The sequence below is a fragment of the Pristiophorus japonicus genome, chromosome 22 (assembly GCF_044704955.1).
Source record: "Pristiophorus japonicus isolate sPriJap1 chromosome 22, sPriJap1.hap1, whole genome shotgun sequence".
NCBI lineage: Eukaryota > Metazoa > Chordata > Chondrichthyes > Pristiophoridae > Pristiophorus > Pristiophorus japonicus.
Genome location: NC_091998.1, coordinates 39,269,663 through 39,289,472, shown reverse-complemented (window position 1 = coordinate 39,289,472; position 19,810 = coordinate 39,269,663).

Genomic DNA, 19,810 nt, shown 5'->3' with positions numbered 1-19,810 from the left:
TGCAGTTAAAATCCCCCCCGAGGACAATGCAGTCGCCGACGTCGACGGAGCCAAGAAGAGCGGACACCTCTTCAAAGAAGCGCGTTTGCTGCGGGCCGGGCTGAGGGGCATACACGTTCACGAGATGGAGCGGCACGTCCCCCAGGCGAACCGTTACGTGCAGCAAGCGGCCTGGCACGGGCTCCTCGACCCCCAAGATCTCCGGCTGAAAATGCAGGCCCAGCAAGATGGCCACCCCACTAGAAATGGCGGTGAGGTGGCTCATGCGGACCTCTCCTTGCCATTCCAGGAGCCACGTGGCTTCGTCTCCCGGAACGGTGTGGGTTTCTTGCAGGAAGCACACCGCATATTTCCCCTCCCGCAGGAGCGAAAAATTGTCAAATCTACGGCGTGTCCCTCTGCCGCCGTTGATGTTGAGGCTGGCTATGGTTATCTTCATGGCAAAAGCATAGTGCAACCTCTTCCTTAGCCTATTGTGGGGGAGGGAGTGGAGTCGTTTGTTGACCTCCACTCCATCAGCAGCCCAGCGAGGAACTTTTTGAGCCGGCGCAGCTCAAGGCCTTGAGCCTTTGATAAGGGCCCGCCCGCGGCCATGGTTTTAGCGGCGGTGCGGACGAACGCGACGAGCAGCCCCGGCTCGGACCATCTTTCCAGGGCCAGACGGGCTTGGTCGCGGCGACCCCGGCACTGGACCAAAAAGTCCCGGAGTTCCTCTGCGGGAATGAGGAGGGTCTCAGTGGCGGCCGCGAGCAGATCCACCACCTCACTGGCGATGGACTCGAGATCTTCACCCGCGTCCTCCACCGAGTCCCCGTCCCCCTCCGGGAGGTCGCCGCTAGCAGCCGGCCCGTCGACCGCACGAGGTACGGCAAACGGCCCGGCCGCTCCATTTGGCCCTGGCTCTGCCCCGATCCCACCCCCAGGATCTTCGGCAGAGGAGTCCCCACTGGGCTCTTTTAAAATTGGTGCTGGGTCGGGAAGCGACAGCGGAAGGGGTTCCCCCTCCGCCCCAGGAACCGGGGAACAGGGAGAGACCTGGTCAAAGTAATGTTCCAGGTCCTCCAATTCCCCCAGCTCCACAGTAGGGGGCGAGGGTTGTTGTTCTTCTCCCTCCCCGCCGCCACCCCCCAGCCCAGCGTGAACGGATTCCATAAAATTGGCATTTTCAGAGTCGAGCAAATCCCGGGGGAAGTTGGGTATTGGCTGGGCGGGCTCAGGTTCAGCCTTTTCAGCCCCGCCCGCCTCAGTCCCCGGGACGCTCGACCCGGCGGCTACGCATTCTTCCGCTGGCCCCACGCCCCCCACGACAGGCAGATCTGCCACGCCCTCCCCAGGAGGCAGCGGCTGGGCAGCCTCGCCTGCCTCACCCTCCCCGGGGACAGATTCCTCGCCCCTACAGCGCAATTTGGGGGCGCTGGTGGGGGACGCGGGACACGCGGCGGGCACCGCCTCCTCCGCGGAGGGACGTTGTTCCCCCTCCGCCTCATTGGGGCGGTGCCTCCTTTTGTTCCTGGGGGTGCGCGGAGGCAGGGGGACCTCCATGTCTGCCGAGGCCTCCCGCTCCGCCTCCCCCTTTTCCTTATCTTGCCCTCGCCCGAGCCCCTCTGCGGTATTGGTCATGAGCTCGGGCACGGGCTCAGGGCACCCCGCGCTCGCCGGTGACTGGGTTGGGCTGAGCGCGGTGGTCAAACTTTCCGGCGCACTGAGGGGACCCGCCTCTAGATGTCTCATCTTCTTCCACGCCTTCTTTTCGATCGGACGCTCTCCCTCCCCCCCGCCGGAGGCCGTGAAAACAAAGGCCCCCGACGATGCCCGCGCACCCATGGCTCCCGGCACGCGGACGCAACTAGGGGGAGGGGTGGCGGCGGCGCCAGCCTTGGCCGCCTTCGGTGGTTTGGCGGCCTTGGAGGCGGGGCAGTTCTTACGAACGTGCCCCACCTCCCTACAGGCATGGCACCGCACGCCGTCCGACGTCCAGAAGACGCGGTAGGCAGTCCCCTCGTGCACCACATTAAAGTGCCCTTCCGTCATGTCCTCCCGCGCCAGCCGGACAAAGAGCTGGCGGCGGAAGGAGAACACGTGGCGCAGGCTGTTCTCCCTGAGGCCGAGCGGTATGGGGTTGATCCCCGACCTTACCTCCCCCAGTTGGTGTAGGTGAGGGAGGAGGAGCTCAGCGGAAACAAAGGGCGGGACGTTTGACACGATGACCCTCTGCGCGGTGGCCTCGAGAGGGTACACCGGCAGGAACGTCCCGCCCACCGTGAGCCCCTTTTCAAGGGCCAGGGACACCGCCCGCTCCGACCCCAGGAAGAACACGGCCTTCCCAGACATCTTGGAGGCCGCGACAATGGCCGAGGGGCCGACTACCCCAGCCATCGCCCGCACGCACTCCTCGATGGTCATTGTGGGGTGAGTGTAGCTCTTGACCCCGTGTTTTTTAGTAATAAGTGTAAAAGGTGGCAGGGCAGCGGGTGGCGCAGGAGGTGCCGTGGATGTGGACACCGCCTGCGCATACGTCTTCGCTGGCCCTGCCACCGGCGTGGATGGGGTCGCCATCACGGGGTCCCTTTAAGGGCTACACCCACCCCAAAGTCACAGGCCTTAATGGTCTTTAATGGCCTCGTATATTAACTGAGCAGAGGAGCCCTTAACGAGGCACCTCTCCCCTCGTTGGCAATTGGGGAGAGGCCTTGCTCCCTCTGCTCAGTTGTCTCAATTGTTTTTTTTAAAAAATTAGGAAGAAAGGGCTCTCAGAGAGAGAGGGGAGAATCAGAGTAACAGGGAAAGAGAGAGGGGGGTGGGAAGGGGGGGGAACTGCGAGGGCAGGTCTCCCCTCGCAGCTGTGGGTGGGTGCACTCCCCAGATGGCAAAACACACAAGCACAGTCTTTGGGTTGGTCTTCAGGTGGGGGGAGAAGATGTCTTCACCTGGGGCAGCTAGAGCCACCAGGCACACACTCCTAACGATGTTAAAATGGGTATTTAAAGAAAAGAAATCTTCAGCCTGGTAGCTCCAGCTATCCCAGGCTAGGCAATTGGGCGGGGGGGGGGGGGGTTTCAATTGTGGGCGGGGGCCTAGTTGTAAGCAAGGCCCCCACACACACTTTCCACACGCACACACCCCCCGCGATGTTCCGGCCCTCAGTGGTCTTCTTTCCTCCCCCCACCGATATAACAAAGTCTTTTTGGGACTGCACCAATACACCCACCTGTTGAATGGTAGAGTCTCCCTCCTTCCACACTGGATGTTTGTTGGTCTTTCCCCCTCTCTCCAACTCTTTGCAGAATGGTAAAATGTTGTTTAAAAGTTTTCTTTTCTCCTCCTCTCCCTCTGGGTGAAAGTTGGTGGTGAAGCCCCTTCCTTCCTTCTCTTCCTGGGCTGGTCTCAGGGCTCTCCAGGCAGGAGCAAAAGTTGGTAGCTGCTCCTCTCACTGCTCACAGCTCCAACTGAGCAGGACACGCCTCCACTGCTCCACGATTGGTTCCTTGTGCATGAAACTCTTTTGAGTTTACCTGCAAAACATAAAACATTAAACGGTGCCACCCGACCTGGGTGACACTCCAGACATTTACAAAGCCCTTTTTTTCCCCCCCTTTTTTGTTTTTTTTTGTGTTTTTTCTTTTTTTTTGTTTTTTTTTGGGCACTAAAATCACAATTTTTCCCCAGTGCCCCCTATAAAAGGGAAGGGGACACTAAAAGCACCGGCAATTAAAACAAATTAACTTTAAAACGTAAAATCAAATTAAAATTTGGTTGCCGGGCGTGATGATGCACTCCAGTCCCTCCGGTGCCCACCTCTCGCGGAAGGCCGCGAGCGTACCGGTGGACACCGCGTGCTCCATCTCCAAGGACACCCTGGACCGGATGTAAGAGCGGAAGAGAGGCAGGCAGTCAGGTTGAACGACCCCCTCGACCGCCCGCTGCCTGGACCGGCTGATGGCACCCTTGGCCGTGCCCAGGAGCAGTCCTACGAGGAGGCCTTCGGACCTACCCGCTCCCCTCCGCACAGTGTGCCCAAAGATCAGGAGAGTGGGACTGAAGTGCAGCCAGAATTTCAGGAGCAGCCCCTTCAAATAATGGAACAGGGGCTGCAACCTTGTGCACTCAATAAAAACATGGAACACGGACTCCTCCAGACCGCAGAAATTGCAGGCGGCCTGGGAGTCCGTGAACCGGCTTAAAAATTTGTTGCACGGCACTGCTCCGTGCACCACCCTCCAGGCCAAGTCCCCGATGAATAGTGGGAGGACCCCTGCGTAGAGTGCCCTCCATCGGGGACCCCCGCCTCCTCCGGACGGCAAGATGGTACGCCATGGCGTGTCCGGACGGCCGGCGAGGATGGCAAAGTTGAGGGTGTGCAGGAGCAGCCCGTACAGGAAACCCCTCCGCGCGGAACTGAAAGGCACGGAGGGGATTTCCCCGAGGCGGCTCAAGTTGTGAGGCGCCGGCCCCCGAGGGAGGTTCCGGGGTTTGGCGCCGATGAGGAATTCCGTCCGGACGGGGGTCAGTTCGGACGGGTTCTCCCCACGTGCTTGAGCCTCCTCGATGCACCTAACGGAGTCAGGGCCCAGAGCTGTTTTTAGCGACTCGATGGCATCGGCCGCGTGGCGGACGTTGGCAGAGTTTAGGCGCCGCGCCAGCGTGTCTGGCGCCATCCAGCCCGCTCCTCCGCCATCGAGCAGGTCCCTGACCCTGGTCACCTCACCAGCCACAGCCCTCTCTTCCGACCGCCACATGAAACCTCGGCCGTGGAGGTACGGATTCCCGAGCAGCGGCTCCTGCAGGACGGCCGCCACTCCAGCCGGCGGAGAGCTGCGCTTGGTGGAGACTTTGTTCCAGACCCTGATGAGTTCCCTGTAAAAGACAGGCAGCTCCCGGAGGGCGGTCCTGGCACCCCCCAAGTTCACAAACAGGAGCTGCGTGTCATAATTGAGGTCGAGCTGCTGGCGGAAGAAATACCTCGCCAGAGCGCACCACCTAGGAGGGGGCTCGACGTAAAGGTATCTCTGCAGGGTCTGAAGACGGAAAGTCGCGAGCTGGGCGCTGACGCACACCAACGACTGACCGCCCTCCTCAAGCGGGAGACTCAAGACCGCGGCAGAGACCCAGTGCTTCCTGTTGTTCCAGAAGAAGTCCACCAGCTTCTTCTGTATCTTGGCGACAAACGCAGGGGGAGGGGTCAAAGTGACCAGCCGGTACCACAGCATTGCGGCCACCAGCTGGTTTATGACTAGCGCTCGACCCCTGTAGGACAGCACTCGGAGCAGTCCTGTCCAGCGCCCTAGGCGAGCGGCGACCTTGGCCTCCAGCTCCTGCCAGTTCGCCGGCCAGGCTCCCTCGTCGGGGCTAAGGTAGACTCCCAGATAGAGGAGATGCGTCGTGCTCCAGGCAAAAGGCCTGAGCTCCTCCGGCAGGGAGTCCACCCGCCACTGACCCACCAGGAGTCCGGAACATTTCTCCCAGTTGATCCTGGTGGAGGACGCGGCCGAGTAAATCTCCTGGCACTCACGCATCCTCCGCAGGTCAGCGGGATCCTCTATCGCGAGGAGCACGTCATCGGCGTAAGCCGAGAGGACGACCTCCACGCCCGGCCCTTGCAGAGCCAGTCCCGTCAACCTCGTCCGCAAGAGGCGCAGGAAAGGCTCCACGCAAACGGCGTATAACTGGCCGGACATGGGGCATCCCTGGCGCACCCCTCTCCTAAAGCGAAGGGGCGCCATCAAGGACCCGTTAACCTTAATCAGACACTCCGCGGCGGCGTACAAAAGTCGGATCCGGGCGACGAAATGCGTCCCGAACCCGAAAGCGCGCAGAGTTCCGAGCAGATAGTCGTGATCCACCCTGTCGAACGCCTTCTCTTGGTCGAGGGATAGGAAGGCGACCGACAGACCAGCCTCCTGGGAACAATGGATGAGGTCCCGGACCAGATGGATGTTATCGTGGATTGTCCGGCCCGGGACCGTGTATGACTGGTCGGGGTGGATCATGTGGTCCAGCACGGCACCAAGGCGAGCAGACATCGCCCTGGCGAAGATTTTGTAGTCCGTGCTGAGGAGGGAGACCGGGCGCCAGTTCTTAAGGAGGCGGAGATCGCCCTTCTTAGGCAGCAGGACGATGACTGCCCTGCGCCAAGAGAGGGGCATCTCCCCGGTCGCCAGACTTTCCCCCAGGACCCGCGCGTAGTCGCTCCCCAGGACGTCCCAGAACGCCCTGTGGAACTCCACGGTCAGCCCGTCCAGCCCCGAGGATTTTCCCCTCGAGAGCCGGGCGAGGGCACCGGTCAGCTCCGCCAGGCTTAGCGGAGCTTCCAGATTTTCGGCGCCCTCCGGGCCGACCTTCGGCAGGTCCTCCCACAAAACTCTATGCGCTTCCTCGCTGGACGGATCCGGAGAGAACAGAGCCCCGTAATATTCACGGACCCTGTTGTTGACGCCCTCCGGATCCGAGACGAGAGAGCCGTCGTCGGCCAGCAGCGTCAAGAGCTGCTTACGGACACTCTGCCTTTTTTCCAGCGAGTAGAAGAAGGGGGAGCCGCGGTCCAGATCCCGCAGGAACCGGATCCGCGACCTCACGAACGCGCCTCGGGACCCGACGAGCTGCAGGTCCTTCAGCGCGGCCTTCTTCGCTTCGTACACCGTCCGCAGGGCCGGGTCCTGGACGACTTGACCGAGACGGGCTTCCAGGTTGAGCACCTCTTTTTCTAGGCGCCCGACTCTGGCCGCCCGCCTCTTGGTCGACCCCCTCGCGTACTCTTGACAGAAGACGCGGACGTGAGCCTTGCCCACGTCCCACCATAGCCTCAAGGAGGGGAAGCCCCCCTGCTTCCTTCTCCAGTCGGACCAGAATCGACGGAACGAGTCCTGGAACCGCACGTCCTCCAGCAGCTGGTTGTTAAAGTGCCAGTTCGCGGACCCCGTCCTCGCGCGGAGCGAAGCGAGCTCCGCCCACACCAGGTGGTGGTCCGAACACGGCACCGGCCGCATGGAGGCCGCCGGGACGCAGGAAACGTACGCCCGAGACACGTAAAGGCGGTCGACTCTAGACCATCCAACTCCAGGCCTCACCCAAGTAAAGGCGCTGGAGTCGGGGTGGAGATTTCGCCAGACGTCCACCAAGTCGAAGGACCCGACCAGGTCCCTCAACTTCTCCATCGCCGTCATGCACTGCGGGGCACCGGAGCGGTCCCTCGCCTCGAGGGTGCAGTTAAAATCCCCCCCGAGGACAATGCAGTCGCCGACGTCGACGGAGCCAAGAAGAGCGGACACCTCTTCAAAGAAGCGCGTCTGCTGCGGGCCGGGATGAGGGGCGTACACATTCACGAGATGGAGCGGCACGTCCCCCAGGCGAACCGTTACGTGCAGCAAGCGGCCTGGCACGGGCTCCTCGACCCCCAAGATCTCCGGCTGAAAATGCGGGCCCAGCAAGATGGCCACCCCACTAGAAATGGCGGTGAGGTGGCTCATGCGGACCTCTCCTTGCCATTCCAGGAGCCACGTGGCTTCGTCTCCCGGAACGGTGTGGGTTTCTTGCAGGAAGCACACCGCATATTTCCCCTCCCGCAGGAGCGAAAAATTGTCAAATCTACGGCGTGCCCCTCTGCCGCCGTTGATGTTGAGGCTGGCTATGGTTATCTTCATGGCAAAAGCATAGTGCAACCTCTACCTTAACCTATTGTGGGGGAGGGAGCGGAGTCTTTTGTTGAACTCCGCTCCCTCCGCAGCCCAGCGAGGAGTCCCTCGAGCTCGCGCAGCTCAAGGTGCTGCTCCTTTGTCAAGGGCCCGCCTGCGGCCAAGGTTTTAACGGCGGCGCGGACAGACCCCTTGATCAGCTCTGGCTCGGACCATTTTTCCAGGGCCAGTCGGGCTTGGTCGCGGCGACCCCGGCTCTGGGCCAAAAAGTCCCGGAGTTCCTTTGCAGGAATGAGGAGGGCCTCAGCGGCGGCCGCGAGCAGATCCACCGCCTCACTGGCGGTGGTCTCTAGGTCTTCACCCGCGTCCCCCACCGAGTCCCCGTCCTCCTCCGGGAGGTGGCCGCCAGCAGCCAGCCCATCGACCGCACAAGGTACGGCAAATGAACCGGCCGCTCCGACCGGCCCTGGCACTGCCCCGATCCCACCCCCAGGATCGTCGGCAGAGGAGTCCCCACTGGGCTCTTTTAAAAATGGTGCTGGGTCGGGAAATGACAGCGGAAGGGGTTCCCCCTCCGCCCCAGGAACCGGAGAACAAGGAGAGACCCGGCCATAGGAGATCCCCAGGCTCCCCAAGTGCTCCAGCTCCAAAGTAAGAGGCGAGGGTGGGTGTTCCTCCCCCTCCCCGCTGCCACCCCCCGGCCCAGCATCTACAGTTTCATTAAAATCAGTTTGTGTTTCTGCCGGGTCGAGCGACTCCCGGGGGAAGTTGGGTATTGGCTGGGCGGGCTCAGGTTCGGCCTTTTCGGCCTCGCCCGCCTCAGTCCCCGGGACGCCCGGCCCGGCGGCTACGCATTCCTCCGCGGTCCCCACGCCCCCCACGACAGGCAGATCTTCCATGCCATCCCCAGGAGGCAGCGGCTGGGCAGCCTCGACTGCCTCACCCTCCCCGGGGACAGACTCTTCGCGCCTGCAGCGCAATTTGGGAGCGCTGGTGGGGGACGCGGGACACGCGGCGGGCACCGACTCCTCCGCGGAGGGATGTTGTTCCCCCTCCGCCTCATCGGAGCCGCGCCTCCTTTTGTTCCTGGGGGCGCGCGGAGGCAGGGAGACCCCCATGTCTGCCGAGGCCTCCCGCTCCGCCCCCCCCTTTTCCTTTCCTTTCCCGCGTCCGGGCCCCTCTGTGGTGTTATTCAAGGGCTCGGGCACGGGCTCGGGGCACCACGCGCTCGCCGGTGACGGGGTTGGGCTGAGCGCGGTGGTCAAATTATCTGGCGCACTGAGGGGACCCGCCTCTAGATGTTTCTTCTTGTTCCGCGCCTTCTTTCCGCTCGGACGCTCTCCCTACCCCCCGCCGGAGGCCCTGAAAACAAAGGCCTCCGACGATGCCCGCGCACCTACGGCTCCTGGCACGCGGACGCAACTAGGGGGAGGGGTGGCGGCGGCGCCAGCCTTGGCCGCCTTCGGTGGTTTGGCGGCCTTGGAGGCGGGGCAGTTCTTGCGAACGTGCCCCACCTCCTTGCAGGCATGGCACCGCACGCCGTCCGACGTCCAGAAGACGCGGTAGGCAGTCCCCTCGTGCACCACATTAAAATTTCCCTCCGTCGTGTCCTCCCGCGCCAGCCGGACAAAGAGCTGCCGGCGGAAGGAGAACACGTGGCGCAGGCTGTTCTCCCTGAGGCCGAGCGGTATGGGGTTGATCCCTGACCTTACCTCCCCCAGTTGGTGTAGGTGAGGGAGGAGGAGCTCAGCGGGAACAAAGGGCGGGACGTTTGAAATGATGACCCTCTGCGCGGTGGCCTCGAGAGGGTCCACCGGCAGGAACGTCCCGCCCACCGTGAGCCCCTTTTCAAGGGCCAGGGACACCGCCCGCTCCGACCCCAGGAAGAACACGGCCTTCCCAGACATCTTGGAGGCTGCGACAATGGCCGAGGGGCCGACTACCCCAGCCATCGCCCGCACGCACTCCTCAATGCTCATTGTGGGGTGAGTGTAGCTCTTGACCCCGTGTTTTTTTGTAATGAGTCTGAATGGTGGCAGGGCAGCGGGTGGCGCAGGAGGTGCCGTGGAAGCGGTTGCCACCTGCGCATACGTCTTCGCTGGCCCTGCCACCGGCGTGGATGGGGTCGCCATCACGGGGTCCCTTTAAGGGCTACACCCACCCCAAAGTCACAGGCCTTAATGGTCTTTAATGGCCTCGTATATTAACTGAGCAGAGGAGCCCTTAACGAGGCACCTCTCCCCTCGTTGACAATTGGGGAGAGGCCTTGCTCCCTCTGCTCAGTTGTCTCAATTGTTTTTTTTTTAAAAATTAGGAAGAAAGGGCTCTCAGAGAGAGAGGGGAGAATCAGAGTAACAGGGAAAGAGAGAGGGGGGTGGGAAGGGGGGGGGAACTGCGAGGGCAGGTCTCCCCTCGCAGCTGTGGGTGGGTGCACTCCCCAGATGGCAAAACACACAAGCACAGTCTTTGGGTTGGTCTTCAGGTGGGGGGAGAAGATGTCTTCACCTGGGGCAGCTAGAGCCACCAGGCACACACTCCTAACGATGTTAAAATGGGTATTTAAAGAAAAGAAATCTTCAGCCTGGTAGCTCCAGCTATCCCAGGCTAGGCAATTGGGCGGGGGGGGGGGGTTTCAATTGTGGGCGGGGGCCTAGTTGTAAGCAAGGCCCCCACACACACTTTCCACACGCACACACCCCCCGCGATGTTCCGGCCCTCAGTGGTCTTCTTTCCTCCCCCCACCGATATAACAAAGTCTTTTTGGGACTGCACCAATACACCCACCTGTTGAATGGTAGAGTCTCCCTCCTTCCACACTGGATGTTTGTTGGTCTTTCCCCCTCTCTCCAACTCTTTGCAGAATGGTAAAATGTTGTTTAAAAGTTTTCTTTTCTCCTCCTCTCCCTCTGGGTGAAAGTTGGTGGTGAAGCCCCTTCCTTCCTTCTCTTCCTGGGCTGGTCTCAGGGCTCTCCAGGCAGGAGCAAAAGTTGGTAGCTGCTCCTCTCACTGCTCACAGCTCCAACTGAGCAGGACACGCCTCCACTGCTCCACGATTGGTTCCTTGTGCATGAATGCCAAAAAGTTAGTTTGCAGGTGCAGCAGGTAATCAGGAAAGCGAATGGAATGTTGGCCTTCATTGCGAGAGGGATGGAGTACAAAAGCAGGGAGGTCCTGCTGCAACTGTATAGGGTATTGGTAAGGCCGCACCTGGAGTACTGCATGCAGTTTTGGTCACCTTACTTAAGGAAGGATATACTAGCTTTGGAGGGGGTACAGAGACGATTCACTGGGCTGATTCCGGAGATGAGGGGGTTACCTTATGATGATAGATTGAGTAGACTGGGTCTTTACTCGTTGGAGTTCAGAAGGATGAGGGGTGATCTTATCGAAACATTTAAAATCATGAAAGGGATCGACAAGATAGAGGCAGAGAGGTTGTTTCCACTGGTAAGGGAGACTAGAACTAGGGGGCACAGCCTCAAAATACGGGGAGCCAATTTAAAACCGAGTTGAGAAGGAATTTCTTCTCCCAGAGGGTTGTGAATCTGTGGAATTCTCTGCCCAAGGAAGCAGTTGAGGCTAGCTCATTGAATTTATTCAAGTTACAGATAGATTTTTAACCAATAAGGGAATTAAGGGTTATGGGGAGAGGGCTGGTAAGTGGAGCTGAGTCCACGACCAGATCAGCCATGATCTTATTGAATGGCGGAGCAGGCTCGAGAGGCTAGATGGCCTACTCCTGTTCCTAATTCTTATGTTCTTATGTTCTTATTTAAAGGGTTGACGGTGGGTAGGCAATGGCAGACATTTAAAGATCACATGGATGAACTTCAACAATTGTACATCCCTGAGTGGCATAAAAATAAAACGGGGAAGGTGGCTCAACCGTGACTTACAAGGGAAATTAGGGATAGTGTTAAATCCAAGGAAGAGGCATATAAATTGGCCAAAAAAAACAGCAAACCTGAGAACTGGGAGAAATTTAGAATTCAGCAGAGGAGGACAAAGGGTTTAATTTGGAGGGGGAAAATAGAGTATGAGAGGAAGCTTGCTGGGAACATAAAAACTGACTGCAAAAGCTTCTACAGATATATTAAGAGAAAAAGATTAGTGAAGACAAATGTAGGTCCCTTACAGTCAGAATCAGGTGAATGTATAATGGGGAACAAAGAAATGGCAGACCAATTGAAGAAATACTTTGGTTCTGTCTTCACTCAGGAAGACCGAGAGTCTAGTGAGAAAGAGGAACTAAAGGAAATCCCTATTAGTCAGCAAATTGTGTTAGGGAAATTGATGGGATTAAAGGCCGATAAATCTCCAGGGCCTGATAGTCTGCATCCCAGAGTACTTAAGGAAGTGGCCCTAAAAATAGTGGATGCATTGGTGATCATTTTCTAACATTCTATAGACTCTGGATCAGTTCCTATGGATTGGAGGGTAGCTAATGTAACCCCACTTTTTAAAAAAGAAGGGAGAGAGAAAACAGGAAATTATGCACCAGTTAGCCTGACATCAGAGGTGGGGAAAATGTTGGAATCAATTATTCAAGATGTAATAGCAGCGCATTTGGGAAGCAGTGACAGGATCAGTCCAAGTCAGCATGGATTTATGAAGGGGAAATCATGCTTGACAAATCTTCTGGAATTTCTGAGGATGTAACTAGTAGAGTGGATACGGGGAGCCAGTGGATGTGGTGTATTTAGACTTTCAAAAGGCTTTTGACAACATCCCACACAAGAGATTAGTGTGCAAAATTAAAGCACACGGTATGGGGGTAATGTACTGATGTGGATAGAGAACTGGTTGGCAGACAGGAAGCGAAGAGTAGGAATAAACGCTCCTTTTCAGAATGGCAGGCAGTGACTAGTGGGGTACTGCAAGGTTCAGTGCTGGAACTCCATCTATTTACAATATACAATAATGATTTAGACAACAGAATTGAATGTAATATCTCCCAAGTTTGCAGATGACACTAAGCTGGGTGGCAGTGTGAGCTATGAGAAGGATGCTAAGAGGCTGCAGGGTGACTTGGACAGGTTAGGTGAGTGGCCAACTACATGGCAGATGCATTATAATGTAGATAAATGTGAGGTTATCCACTTGGGTGGTAAAAACAGGAAGGCAGATTATTATCTGAATGGTGACAGATTAGTAAAAGGGGAGGTGCAACGAGACCTGAGTGTCATGGTACATCAGTCATTGAAGGTTGGCATACAGGTACAGCAGGCGGTGAAGAAGGCAAATGGCATGCTGGCCTTCATAGTGAGAGGATTTGAGTATAGGAGCAGGGAGGTCTTACTACAGTTGTACAGAGCCTTGGTGAGGCCATATCTTAAATATTGTGTACAGTTTTGGTTTCCTAATCTGAGGAAGGACATTCTTGCTATTGAGGGAGTGCACTGAAGGTTCACATGACTGATTCCCAGGATGACAGGATTGATATATGATGAAAGACTGGATCGACTAGGCTTGTATTCAATGGAATTTGGAAGAATGAGTGGGGATCTCATAGAAACATAAAATTCTGACGGGATTGGACAGGTTAGATGCAGGAAGAATGTTTCCGATGTTGTGGAAATCCAGAACCTGGGGTCACAGTCTAAGGATAAGGGGTAAGATGAGGAGAAACTTCTTTGTGAATACCGAACAAGTACTTTGGTTCGGTATTCGCTAAGGAGGACACAAACAACCTTCCGGAGAGGAGTCAGAGGATCTAGTAAGAAGGAGGAACTGAGCGAAATCCTTATTAGTCGGGAAATTGTGTTGGGACTGAAGGCCGATAAATCCCCAGGGCCTGATGGAGTGCATCCCAGAGTACTTAAGGAGGTGGCCTTGGAAATAGCGGATGCATTGACAGTCATTTTCCAACATTCCATAGACTCTGGATCAGTTCCTATGGAGGGTAGCCAATGTAACCCCACTTTTTAAAAAAGGATTGAGAGAGAAAAAAGGGAATTATAGACCGGTCAGCCTGACATCGGTAGTGGGTAAAATGATGGAATCAATTATTAAGGATGTCATAGCAGCGCATTTAGAAAGAGGTGTCATTATAGGTCCAAGTCAGCATGGATTTGTGAAAGGGAAATCATGTTTGACAAATCTTCTGGAATTTTTTGAGGATGTTTCCAGTAGAGTAGACAAGGGAGAACCAGTTGATGTGTATTTGGACTTTCAGAAGGCTTTCGACAAGGTCCCACACAAGAAATTAATGTGCAAAGTTAAAGCACATGGGATTGGGGGTAGTGTGCTGACATGGATTGAGAACTAGTTGTCAGACAGGAAGCAAAGAGTAGGAGTAAATGGGTACTTTTCAGAATGGCAGGCAGTGACTAGTGGGGTACCGCAAGTTTCTGTGCTGGGGCCCCAGCTGTTTACATTGTACATTAATGATTTAGAGGAGGGGATTAAATGTAGTATCTCCAAATTTGCGATGACACTAAGTTGGGTGGCAGTGTGAGCTGCGAGGAGGATGCTATGAGGCTGCAGAGTGACTTGGCAAGGTTAGGAGAGTGGGCAAAATGCATGGCAGATGAAGTATAATGTGGATAAATGTGAGGTTATCCACTTTGGTGGTAAAAACAGAGAGACAGACTATTATCTGAATGGTGACAGATTAGGATAAGGGGAGGTGCAACGAGACCTGGGTGTCATGGTACATCAGTCATTGAAGGCTGGCATGCAGGTCCGCAGGCGGTTAAGAAAGCAAATGGCATGTTGGCCATCATAGCGAGGGGATTTGAGTACAGGGGCAGGGAGGTGTTACCAAGGCCCTGTACAACTGTCCAGCCACTTACGTGTCCAGCCACTTACGCCTGTTTTCAAAGTTTCGTCAGTGAAAACTTACTCCAAACTAACTTAGAATGGAGTAAGTGAAGATTTTTGTACGAAAAAAACTTGTCTACACTTTAGAAAATCAGGCGTAGGTTACAAATCAGGCGTAGGGAATGTGGGGGGGGGGGGGGTGTAGTGTTTAAAGGGAAGTTTACAAACATTAAACACTTCAGTTTTACAAATAAAGAGCCATCATCAATAATAAATGATAAATACATCAATAAATCAACCAATAAATCAATCAAAAAAAATTAATAAGGAATAATTTTTTTTTTAAATCAATAAATAAAACATTTTCTACTTACCAACTGCAGCACCGGGAGCCCTGCAACAGCGTGCTGGGATGCCCCCCTCAATGTGTCTCTGTCAGTGTCTCTATCTCTCTGTCTGTCTGTGTGTCTCTCATTCTCTGTCTGTCAGTGTCTGTGTTTCTGACAGCGAGGGGAGGGGGAGGAGGAGGAGTGGGGTAGAGGGAGAGAGGGAGAGAGGGGAAGGGGGAGGGATGGGGGAGATGGGGGAGAATGGGGAGGGATGGGGAGAAGGGGAGGGGGGTGAAGGGGAGGGATGGGGAGAAGGGGGAGAAGGGGGGGAAAGGAGATGGGGGAAAGGAGATTGGGGAGGGAGGCTGAACGGGACGGGCCCGCGACTTCGGGCAAGGTCCGTCCCCAGCACCAGATTTACAGGTAGTTGGGTCGGGTCGGGGGTGTGGTGGGAGGGAGGTTCGGTTCGGGTCGGGGGGGGGGGAGGGAGAGGGAGATCAGGTCGGGGGGAGGGAGGTCAGGTCGGATCCAGTCCGGAGGCGGGGGGGGGGAAGCGGGTGCCGGGTCCGGTCCGGGGGCTGGGGGAGCGGGTGTCGGGTCCTGTCCGGGGGCGGGGGTGTGGGGGGGAACGGGTGTCGGGTCCGGTCCGGGGGCTGGGGGAGCGGGTGTCGGGTCCTGTCCGGGGGCGGGGGTGTGGGGGGGAACGGGTGTCGGGTCCGGTCCGGGGGCTGGGGGAGCGGGTGTCGGGTCCGGTCCAGGGGCGGGGGGGGGGGTGCGGGGGCGGGGAAGCAGGTTTCAGGTCCGGGGCGGGGGGGGGGAGCGGGTGTCGGGTCCGGGGTGGTGGGTGTCCGGGGCTGGGGGAGGGGGAGTGGCTGTTGGGTCCGGTCCGGGGGCGGGGAGCGGGTGTCAGGTCCTGGGGTGGGGGGGGGGGGGGGCGGCAGGTGTCGGGTCCGGTCCGGGGGCGTTGGAGGGGGAGCGGGTGTCGGGTCCGGTCCGGGGGGGGGGTGTCGGGTCCGGTCCGGGGGCGGGAAGCGGAAGTCGGGTCGGGAGGAAGGAGGAGCTGGCCGTGGGAGGAGCCTTATTCACGCAGCCCCAGTGAGGCCATTCGGCCAGGGCTAGGGGCTGCGTGCTTCGGGCCCCTCCCACACAGTTTCGGGCGCCTGTAGCGTGCATGTGCAGAGGTCCCGGCACTGTTTTCTGCGCAGGGACCTGGCTCCGCCCCCTGCAGCTCGTGCTGCGCCGCGCCGAGGGCCAGAGGACCTGCAGGGAGGTGGAGAATCTGGAGGGTTTTTTTAGGCGCACTTTGTGGCGAGAAAAACGGGCGTCCAGGTCGGGACTAGGCCATTCTAGGCGCGGCTCGAAACTTTGGCCCTATGTTTCTATCTCTCCTTAAAATAGGAAACCAAAATTGTATACAGTATTCCAGGTGTGGTCTCACCAACGCCCTGTACGGTTGTAGCATGACTTCTCTACTTTTATACTTCATCCCCCTTGCATTAACGGCCAACATTCCATTGGCCTTCCTGATTATTGCTGTACCTGCATGCTAACTCTTTGTGTTTCATGTACAAGGACCCCAAGATCCCTCTGTACCATAGCATTTTGTAATCTCTCCCCATTTAAATAATAACATGCTTTTTTTTATTTTTCCTACGAAAGTTGATAACCTTATATTTTCCCACATTATACTCCATCTGCCAGATTTTTGCCCATTCATTTAGCCTATCTATAACCCTTTGCAGATTATTTGTGTACTCCACACAATAAGCTTTCCCACCTGTCTTTGTGTCATCAGCAAATTTGGCTACATTACACTCAGTCCCTTCATCCAAGTCATTAATATAGACTGTAAATAGTTGAGGCTCCGGCACCGATCCCTGCGACACCCCACTAATCACAGTGTGCCAAGCTGACAATAACCCATTTATCTCGACTCTCTGTTTTCTGTTCGTTTGCCAATCCTCTATCAATGCTAATATATTACCCCCAACCTCGTGAGCTCTCATCTTGTGCAGTAACCTTTTATATGGCACCTTATTGAATACCTTCTAGAAATCCAAATACACAACATCTACTGGTTCCCCTTAATCCACTCTACTCGTTACATTCTGAAAGAACTGCAGCAAATTTGTCAAACATGATTTCCCTTTCATAACTCCATGCTGACTCTGCTTGACTGTATTATAATTTTCTAAATGTCTTGCTACCACTTCTTTAATAATGGACTCCAACATTTATTCTAATGACAGATGTTAGGCTGACTGGTATATAGTTGCCTGGTTTCTCTCTCCCTCCTTTCTTAAATAGGGGTTGAATGGGCCTCCTCCTGTCCTATGTAACAGATTTGAGGGCCTGAATGGACTGCTTCATATTTCTATGTAATAGGCAGGAGGGGCAGAATGGTCATGTATGTAGTAAGCTCAAGGGGATAAATGACCTGCTCCTGTTTCTATGTGACAGGCTGGAGGAGCTGAATGCTCTAATCATGTTCCTATATAATGGGCTCTAGTGGCTGAATGGCCTACTTCTGTTTATATGTAACAGGCTTGTTGGGCTGAATGACCTCTTGTTCCTTTGTAGCAGATTCAAGAGGCTGGAGGGTCTCCTCCTGTTGCTCTGTAACACTCTTAATGTGCTGATTTTCCTCCTCTTTTTCTTATGTAACAGCCTTGAAGGGCTGAGTGTCCTGTTTTTGTTCATATGTACCAGGCTCATGGGGGGGGGGGGGGGAGGGGGTGGGGGGTGGCGAACTGGTTTTCTCCTGTTCCTATGTAACAGGGTCAAGGCGCTGAATGCCCTCCTCCAGTTCCTTTGTAACAGTCTAGAGGGGTAGAATGGCCACCTCCTGCTTATATGTAATAGGTTAGAGGGGCTAAATGGGCCAACTCCTGTTCCTATGCAGCAGGCTCGAGAGGCTGAATGGTCACCACCTGTTCCTATGTAGCAGAAATGAAGGGCTGAATGGCCTACTCTGGATCCTTTATTTCAGGCTCGACGGGCTGAATGTTAAAATCATATTCCTAGAGAAAAGTCTTGAGGGGCTGAATCCCTGTTGCTGTTCATATGTACCAGGCTCAAGGGGAAAAATCGCGTAATCCTGTTCCTGTGCAACAGGCTCTGGGGGTTAAATGGCCTCCTCTTGTGCCTATGTAGCAAGCTCGAGGGGCTGACTGACCTAATCATGTTCCGATGAAACAGGCTGAAAAGGCTGAATTAACTCCTCCTTTTTTACAGTCTCAAGGAGTTGAACGGCCTCCTCCTGTTCCTATGTAATGGGCTCGAGAGGTTGAATGGACCTCCTAATGTCCTATGTAATGGGCTAAAGTGGTTGAATAGGCCTCTTCCTGTCCTCTGTAACGGGCTCAAGTGGTTGAGTGGGCCTCCTCCTGTCCTATGTAACAGTCTCAAGGAGCTGTTGGTCATTGTTATGTATGTAAACATTATAACTGTGCAAAACTTTCCACCAGAGGGCGCACCTATTGGAGACCCAAGGGTCACCTGCACACCTCATGCAAGCCAGTATAAAAGGTTGCCTGCCATGCTGTTTTGCCACTCTGGAGTTTTATTAAAGAGACTACGGTCACATCAGTTTAAGCTTACAGTACTCAGTCTTGTGGAGTTATTCTAAACATAACAATTGGCGACGAGTAGCAGATCACGAACTTTCATGTGATTATGGCTGCCATTGGTATTCTTGAGCGATTTGTAGAGGGTGATGATTGGGAAGCCTTCGTTGAATGTCTCGACCAGTACTTCGTGGCCAACGAGCTGGATGCGGACGATAAAGCGATCAAGCGCAGGGCGATTCTCCTCACTATTTGTGGGTCTACAACATACGGCCTCATCAAGCATCTGCTAGCACCGACGAAACCAACGGAAAAGACATATGCAGAGTTGTGTACGCTGGTTCGGGAACACCTCAAGCCGAAGGAGAGAATCTTAATGGCTAGTTACCGCTTCTATACGCACCATCACTCCGAGGGCCAGGACGTGGCAAGTTATAACGCCGACCTAAGACGCCTTGCGGGACCTTGTGATTTTGCTGGATATTTGGGGGAAATGCTGCAGGACTTTTTTGTGCTTGGAATCGGCCACGAGGTCATTCTTTGCAAGCTGCTGTCTGCCGAATCCCCAGACCTGAGCAAGGCCATCACGATAGCCCAGGCTTTCATGTTCACGAACGATAACACTAAACTGATATCTTCTCAGCATCGAAGCTCACCGGTAAGTACTAACGCTGTTAGCAGGCAGAACTGTACATGGCAGGGCCTACACATCTGCAGCTGCAAGACCTAGGATGACTCAGAGTCTGCCGTGGGGCATGAATGCAAATCTACATGTTGGCGCTGCGGAGGTAATCATAGAGCCCATCAATGTCGATTCAAGCACTGCATGTGCAAAGGCTGCGAAACAATGGGGCACCTCCAGCGAATGTGCAAACATGCTGCGACTCACCATGTGGCAGAGTTGGCAGAAGATGGTAGATCCGAAGTGGATCACACAGAACGAGTAAGAGAGGCAACTCAACCCGAGGCCGAGGAAGAAGTGTTTGGGGTACACATCTTCACTACCAAGAGCCCTCCTGTAATGCTGAAAGTCAAATTAAATGGCATTCCAGTTTCCATGGAGTTGGACATGGGGGCGAGTCAGTCAATTATGAGCCAGAAGGTTTTTGACAAACTGTGGGGCAACAAGGCACAAAGGCCCAAACTGAGCCCGATTTATACAAAGCTGCACACTTACACCAAAGAGCTCATACCAGTCATTGGCAGTGAAGGCATCGTATGACTTATCACTGTGGATTGTACCAGGCGATGGCCCAACGCTGTTCGGCAGAAGCTGGCTAGGAAAGATCCGATGGAACTGGGATGACATGAAAGCACTATCTTCGGTGGATGATGCCTCGTGCGCCCAAATGCTGAGCAAGTTTCCGTCGCTATTTGAACCAGGCATCGGCAACTTCACAGGTGCCAAAGTGCAGATCCATCTAGTCCCTGATGCACGGGGCCTGTTCATCACAAGGCTCGAGCGGTTCCATATATGATGAGGGACAAAGTCGAGATTGAACTGGACAGACTTCAACGCGAAGGA